Source organism: Lupinus angustifolius, chromosome LG02, assembly GCF_001865875.1.
Source record: "Lupinus angustifolius cultivar Tanjil chromosome LG02, LupAngTanjil_v1.0, whole genome shotgun sequence".
Lineage (NCBI taxonomy): Eukaryota > Viridiplantae > Streptophyta > Magnoliopsida > Fabales > Fabaceae > Lupinus > Lupinus angustifolius.
The window spans coordinates 17,780,786-17,789,114 of NC_032010.1; the positions used below are offsets into that span (position 1 = coordinate 17,780,786).

The following is an 8,329-nucleotide window of genomic DNA, read 5'->3' on the forward strand; positions in this document are numbered from 1 at the left end:
TTCAATAATACTGTTCCACAATATAAGCCTATAACTTTTTAAGTTGTTTGTAGTTTTTTTTGGCTTAACCAATAAAGTTATTAGAGCCATTCATTAAACATAAAATGAAGAGAACTTCACTTTTAAAAAGCATGAGCTTGTAAAATTTAAAAGATAGAATGATAATAGCTGTGAATTTATCCTTCAAAATAAAGTAAAACTACCTTTAAATAACTTAATTTATCCTTCAATTTGTTACTTACCCAATAACTTAATTAAAAGAGAAAAAATGTATACACCAATAACATAAGAGTTTTTACGCCATTATTACATCATTCACAATCAAAATTTAAACATCATCCACTTCTAAATAAAAGTATACAAATGAATTGTGAATAATATAATGACTATATATCTATATATATTATTTATACTGACTATATAAATCATTTATACAGACTATATAAATTATTTATACTGATAATGTATAAATATTATCATCTACTTAGAATATTCACAATGGTGCAACACTTTTTTCATTCTTAAATATGTCCCACTAATTATTTTATATTTGTTCACATTTCCCAATAGCTTAAACAATTCAAACCAAAATCACCTTTAATTATACAACTTTATTTTTGTTGTTAAATGTACTCCATAAACACTCCATTTATATTTATATTTTTATCTTGTAATAATTTTTTTAGAGGGTAACTGTTGAAAGGAAGTAAACATCACTGCTGTATAGTTCTCTTCTTTTGTGCTATCTGCATTTGTGTGTTTTAGTTCTCTTCTTTTTAGATGGGACGGTGGAAGTTGTGAGATATGTGATTGTTGCTTTTTGATTCATTTGTTTGCTTTTTGACATGGTATCATCGAGTTGTGTTTATCATATTCTAATTTTGACCATCTTCATAGTAACCATGCCCTTATATTTTATATACTGTACGAAGGACATTATAATGGTTTAGTCACATCTCATCTCTTGCCAAATTACTTGCACCTTTAGACTGTACATTTGGTGTGCAGCAGCTGATCCAGCTGATCCAGGGGTTTTATGTTTAAAAAGTATCTTAAAATTCCTGATAGCAAAAAGCGTGGTGGACTCAAGGATTCTATACTAGGAGGGGAATTGACTTCATCAATGCATGATGGAAATGTTTCAACAGTTGGACCAAAATCTCTGGATAAGGAAGCATTAGGCATAGAAGCAAGTTTGAAAGATTCTGCTACTTCAATAGAGAAGAAAAGTGCATCACTATCTTCATCCTGTTTCCAATTGTTTTGCTGTCCTTGTGCTTATATCTGCAGCTGCTCTAGTTCAAATGGTAAATCTTGATCAACAAATAACCGAAGATGGCATGTTCCATTTCAGTTTGTGCTAAGTTGAGGTGTGTAGAAGCATTTTAACTAAAATCCTCTGTTCTCCAAGACTGTTGTTGCAGTCCATTCTGTAATATGTCATGAGGTGGACAGATGATTATACCTCAACAATTGTTCATATAAAATTCAGATATACCATTTGTGCATTCATTGATTAAGAATTCAGATCTAAATTGCATTTGTTTGGTATAGATTGTGTTTTTATAGATTTTTATTATAAACTGAAAAAATAAACCAACCCATCTTTTTTAACATGTTACTTTTTGCTTCTTTTTCTTTGTTTATAGGCTCTTTTTTTATAAACTAAGGTGGTTACCAAACAAGCGTATTTATAAAAATAGTTTATAAACCAAAATAAGCAAAAAATAACTCAAACCAAACATGCACAAACATTCAGAATTTGACACTTAAGGGGAACTTAAACCAATCTCTCGAGGTTTAGCTTAATTAAACTTGAGGACCCTTCATGTTTCAGAAGTTACACTTACCTTCCTTTTAGGGGAGATTTGTGTAATTTTCACATCACTCACCAGGGAGGTGAGTCTAACGATAACGTAAATCTCATGGGAGGTTGGTGTAATTTTTGAAACAAGAGGGATGTTCACTGTAATTAAACCATACTTCAGGGGAGGTCAGCGTAACTTCCCCTAATAATAAAAGTTCTGTTGCAAATTCATGCTTATCTTGAAATGCATGTTTTTTGGCATTAGATGAATACTTGTAGTTTTCATTCTGTTGACAATAAAAGAAATATATATGATTGAGGTATAATGTTGTTGCAGATCTTCAAATACAGCAAGCATTGTAGAGTTTGTGATAAGTGTGTTGATCATTTTGATCATCATTGCAGAGTACGATAATCTGAATTTTCATTTCATCGCATATTTGGTTAATATATTTCTTAAGGATTGTTGCATCTTGGATTTTGCAGTGGCTTAACAACTGTATTGGGAAGAAAAACTACCGACAATATTTCGCCCTTATGGTTGCTGCTCTCCTCTTGGTAAGCAAGAGCGTCCACCTATCACATGTTAAAACCTTGCATTATCATTATATATGATCTGCATTTATGTACGAACCTTACACGACCATCCAAATATGATTCTGCTTCAGATCAGAAGCATTCTGAAACATATTATCAAAATACTCTACAATCCTTTCGGAAGCTACTTTAGCCCACCATCATAGTGGCAGGTGATGAGATCCTAATAAGAAGTGGTTTTAGAGAACTTATGGAATGGTCTAGAAAGTATATATAATACATATTATTGTAATTTGCATTTCCTCTGAACAAAGGAATGTGCTTATCAGGCTATATAGTGACTTCCCCTAGTGATGCAGGAGAATTAGAAAGGGAATTTCTAGATATTTTAGTCAACTTCTGTGGCTTCTGTTTATAGGTCAAGATTATGTTAATTAAGTGTCTTATTTATAAGTCCAAAGGACTCCTGATTGGATTATTGATGTGTTTTCGCTATCAATTCTTCTCTATTCGTTGGTATATTCCTATCTAGACTCTGTACTAAACACTTACTTTCCTTGCCACATTCTCGATGTTCACTTATCAAGTGTCAAATTCTTATGTTTTCACCATACCATAGTTGACCCAGCCTAAAGACCAACTTAGTTCTTGTTGGAAGTAACAAGCCAGAACCTGAAAAACACTACAGAGTAAGCATTTTTAACTTCCTAGTCATTTTCATTTTGATTAACTATTGACAGAATGACAGGTATATACATGGTTTGGGGATCTTGGGGTTGGGATTGCAGCTTATTCTTCAATGTTAACTGGGATACTTGTGCAGTTGTGCTTCTCTGCTATTTTATTGAAAGGAAGCAATTTTCTGTTTATATATCCTCCAAGTTGGTAAGCAGTTTCTCTCTTGTTCCCTTTGTTATTGTGGTAGTGAGCATTCTGCCTACATTATATTCTATGGCTACTGTACTGCTTTAATGGTCATTTATGCATATTATGGACCCCAAATTCCTTCTTTCCCTTGTTATTTGCTAATAACTGAATGGTGCAAATGAAATTAACATATTTTATTATTAGCTATTTTCAACAACTGTTTTTTTTATGCACAGTGAACTTTTTCATTTCACAGGCTGTCTGCGCCATTTTGGCTATGATTGCCACCTTGCTCAGTTTTTTTCTTTCTATCCTTCTCATTAAAAAGGTAACCTCAGCTGTTGTTTTGGTACTTAGAAAAATTTATTTGTACAACATCTGGAATGGGTTTTACTGGTGGATTGGTCAGAGTATAACATTCCCTAATAACCGTAAGGACTTGTTCAAGTTCCACTTGAGCCTTTGTAGGAATGTGAAAGAGAGGGACTTGTGGTGTATGTTGTGGTTTGCTACTTGTTGGTCTCTTTGGCTGACGAGGAACAATGTTATTTTCAGCGGCATGCAGTTGAGTTATATTCAGACGTTGGATTTGATCCAGATTAGATCTTTGACCTGGTTTTCTTCTTTTGTTGGTGTTAATCATCTAGTATTTGCAAACTGGTGCATTGATCCTTGAATGTGCATTTTAGCTTGTTGCTAGTTTTTTCCTGTCCTTCTTTCTCCTTTGTAATGGGTTAGCACTCCTTGTGTTTTCGTAATACAATTCCTTTTGCTTAGCAAAAAAAATCATTTATTTAAGGCCATGTTATTTATTTCTTCTTTCTATTTGGCAGAAAAATATAAAAAGATTCAAGTTGGAGGGCAGGTGGCCAGATAATGTGATCGTTGCATAAAAATATGATTAAATCACCAGTCAAGTCCCTGAAAGATAGTCCCTAACACACTAAAATGTTACTTTTCGTCCCTGAGTGTTCAAGCATTGATCAAGTTAGTCCCTAAATGACAAAAACTATGACCAAGTTAGTACTACAGAAAGGATTAATTTAACTGACATTGTGAATGTTTAGGGACGAAAAGTACCATTTTAGAGTGTCATGACTAAATTGCCTTGTGATCGATCTTTCAGGGACCAAAGCGGTGATTTACTAAAAAAATGTACATTTGGATTCCCAGATTTTTTCTATATATTTTCTTGAATGCGGAGATATGATATCATCCATTTAAAAAACAATGGAATTGTTAGTGTTAATTGTCAAGTATTGTGGAGTGAGTCAGGGAATCAGCACATATGATTACATCATAGCTTTGAGGGAGCAGGATCTGGAGCAGGATCTGGAGCAGCAAGGAGTTGGAGGTTAGCAGAGTCCCCAAATGTCAACTGTTAGCTCACTTACTGGATCGAGTAGTGCAAGCTCCTTTACTAATTTCCATCGCGGTGCTTGGTGCACGCCTCCACACCTGTTCCTTGAAGATCAGGTAACTTATCGACTCATATTTGCAATGTATGTTAATGTCTATTATTTCTGTATTTCACAATTTACAGTATGATCTCTGCCTTAAATACCTTCTGTAATGATTCACCGTCTAAAGCACTGGTGCGTGTATAAGGATTTATGTGAACCTCTTGCATAATATCAGTTGAATTAACAGCATGGTTAATCAAAATTGTTGCCAAAAAAAAAGAAAAAATATAATGAGTGACAGTGATTAATTAAGGCAATTTCTTTTGTTTTGCTAAGTGACAAATATCACATGGATTAGAATGATTACAATCAACAAAGTGAAATATAATATGAGAGAGAACATCTTCAATGTACTCAAGTCCTGTATGAGGCAATGAGATGAATTAAAAGACAATGTATAAGATAACGAAGAAGTAACTTTGGTGATTGAATTAAGATTCAGAGAAATGGATGGGATGCAGAGAACATCATGGATAAGGAATTGTTCTGAAAGAAAGATAGAACCAGAGAATTGTGCAACTATGGTAGAACCATTTGGTAATTTTACATGTATCAGCTTGATTTTATGATATGAAATATAATATGCGAGAGAACAACAAATATGGTATGTAGCTCCATTGTCCAATATCCAGGAACTATGAGATAATAAGGTATGATTACCTGGTTCGGAATTAGAATTGGTATTACCATCATTGATGCTGATTTGGTTTACTACAGGCATGTTTGATTGTTGCAGTACTTCTTATAACAAAGATCCACGGTATGTCCAGATTTGTTGCAGTAAGTGCATATTTTTCTATGGCTAATCCCTCTGCCCAGTACACCTCTTCCTTGAAAGGAACTTTGTCCTCTTCCAAAATTACCACGATTACGTCCAACATTTCCTCTCCCATACACTGTAGCAGCATTAACATTGTTGGAACCATTCTTTCCATATATTGATTCAACATTATTACCAAACATCTGTTTCTCTTGTTGCATAACCAGAAAGGATACTCTTGATAAATTCGGTAAAGGTTCCATGAACATTAGTTGTAATCTAACACCACTATAGGATTCGTTGAGTCCTCTCAAGAATCCTATGACTCTATCCTCTGATCTATATTTCTCAAAAGTTTTCAAAGCATCACATGTACTCTTTATTGGACATGTACATTTAGGTAAAGGCCTAATATCATCTAGTTCATCCCACAATATATTCAACTCAGTAAAATATGAAGAAACGGAGAGTTCACCTTGCTTGAAGGACACTATCTGTTCTTGTAAATCTGCAATTCTGAACAGACCACCATGCGAAAACATTTCCTTCAATTCTTTCCAGATGTCACTTGCTTTGTCTATCCACAAAATGCATTGTGCAATTTGTGGTGAAACTGACCATGTGATCCAAGAAATCACCATTGCATTTGCTCTTTCCCAAGCCGAGTACATAGAGTCACCATGATTTGGTTCTGTAATTGTTCCATTCACAAACCCTAATTTGTTCTTTTTAATCAAGCTCATTTTCATGGATCTCGACCATTGATGATAATTCTCACCATTCAGAGCTGGTGAAACCAGAACCAATCCTGGATTTTCTAAAGGATGCAAATAATATGCAGATCCAGGATTTTGTGAAATATCCACAGCTGATCGTTGATCTTGTTCTCCATTGTTTGGAGATGAAACATTTGAACTAGAAGACATGATTAGGCAGCAGCAGAGCTTTTAAGCTCTCATACCATCAAAGAAGTGAAAATCAATGTTGATCAAGAAGATGAAGACTAGGAATGCAGAGAAAAGAAGAGAATGCAAAAGAAACTCAGAGAAAGAGAAAGGGATTAAGAGAAGAAGAGAGAACGAGAAACTGAATGATTTTCCTCAATTAATTACAAAGAGAAATTACAATATATAGGTGTAGAATTGAATAACTGCTCCTAACTAACCTTCCCTCCAAGTCTATGCTAACACTAACTAACTTTCTGTTTATAATTAACTACATTTACATTCAGCTTTGATACATAAGGGAACAAGAATTGCCTAATAAAGAAATATGATAATACTACCTGAATTAGTCATGGTCAAGATTAGTTCAAAGCAAAATCCTTTTGAAATTTGATGAACAACTTCAGAATAATTTGGTGTATCAGATTCAAAACTATTTCTTAACTTTCCTGCTGGGATGTGATGGTGTCATTGGTGTGCTTTATGCAGTTTGATGTAGTGCCCCCAGAAACAGCTTCTGTAAGTTCCACCGGGAAAGAAGTCGGCGAGAGAACAGCCAGTTAAGAAAAAGAATCCTGCAACTTTCAAAATTAGTCCATGGACATTGACATGATTGAATACAGAAGAGGTTTCCAAGGCTGCTTCAGAAGCAAGAAAAAAATCGAAAATTCTGCAGCCTGTGACATGGCAAGACACACCTTTCCGGCTAGAACCAGACCACAACTCTGGCAGTAGTGGGTGACAAATGGTCCCAAGGACTGAGAGCAATAGAAAGCGGGCAAGTAAACAGGTGTGCCTCAGTGGAATCCATGATAAGATTCTCTGCAAATAATATTATTGATAACGGCTTCAGTGGAACATCTGCTTTGGCACCTTTGCAGCTTGAAGCAAGGAGCGCATTTCAAACAAGTCAAGCAGTGTCAAGCTCAGTTGGGATTGTTGCTTCTTCTCCTGAAATCAGTTTAGATTCACCTGATATTCATTCATTTTGTGTGTCATCAATGCAAGCTGAAGAAGCAAGACGGCTCACAGGTATGTCAGCTGCTGGTGCTGCAACTCTTATGGGAATCCCATTGTCAAGGTCTACTAGTGATGGCCATGATGCTTCAGGCGGGGAAGATAGTGACCGCGTTCCGACCAGGATTGTTCAGAGGTCTACAAATTGGAATGATCTTGTTTTCTGTATTGATCGGGACAAGAGGGCTTTTGAGCCAAAATCATCATCCAGCATGGTTCATAATAGAAAATTATGATCCATTTGGGCGTTAAACAGACAACTATCTTGCTGATTATTATATTGATGGGAATTGTTCATTCTTTGACTTGTGAGCTCAGAGGTACTTCAACAACATCCTTTAACCCTCACCTTGAGGTTAAGTTGATGATGCCCCTCAAAGTTTTGGAGGTAGTGGATGCTGGGAACCCATGTACAAAGTTTTAGGTAACAGTAACAGATGAGGCTGAGTTTCCTTAATATATTGTTTGTTTATGATCCCTATTTTCTTTTGTTAAAACATTAGTCAAGCAAATTCCTTATGGATGGGCAATGCTGGATGTACAGATTCTTTACAATGTTTAAAGATTCTTATTATTTGATTAGTCTACAATTCAGTATGGTTCAATGAATAATCATGAAGTCAAAGGCTGTAAGAAATGAACTAGGCAGTATGGCATATCTTAAGAGTGAAAAACCTTTTTATTAGTCAAACAATGAATGATGCTTATGTTTGAAGGTGCAAAAAAGTAGATCTATAAAACCAAGGGCATACAAAGAACAAATTGAAGTAACAAGAAGCCTTTTAGGATGCTACTTATCCCTTGAATCTTGATTACACTGGTTGGCCATCAGTAAGCTATATAATCAAATAGAGTTTGTAATACTAGAGATGAGAATGGCTAAACATAAGCATAGCAACCAATGTTTTGAGTAAAAATATAAGTTTGGTACTTA

The 8,329-nt window shown here is 34.9% G+C and overlaps 1 pseudogene; it reads left to right on the top strand.

Annotated features, from left to right (window-relative positions):
- On the top strand, nt 715–8,049 carry LOC109337264 (annotated as a pseudogene).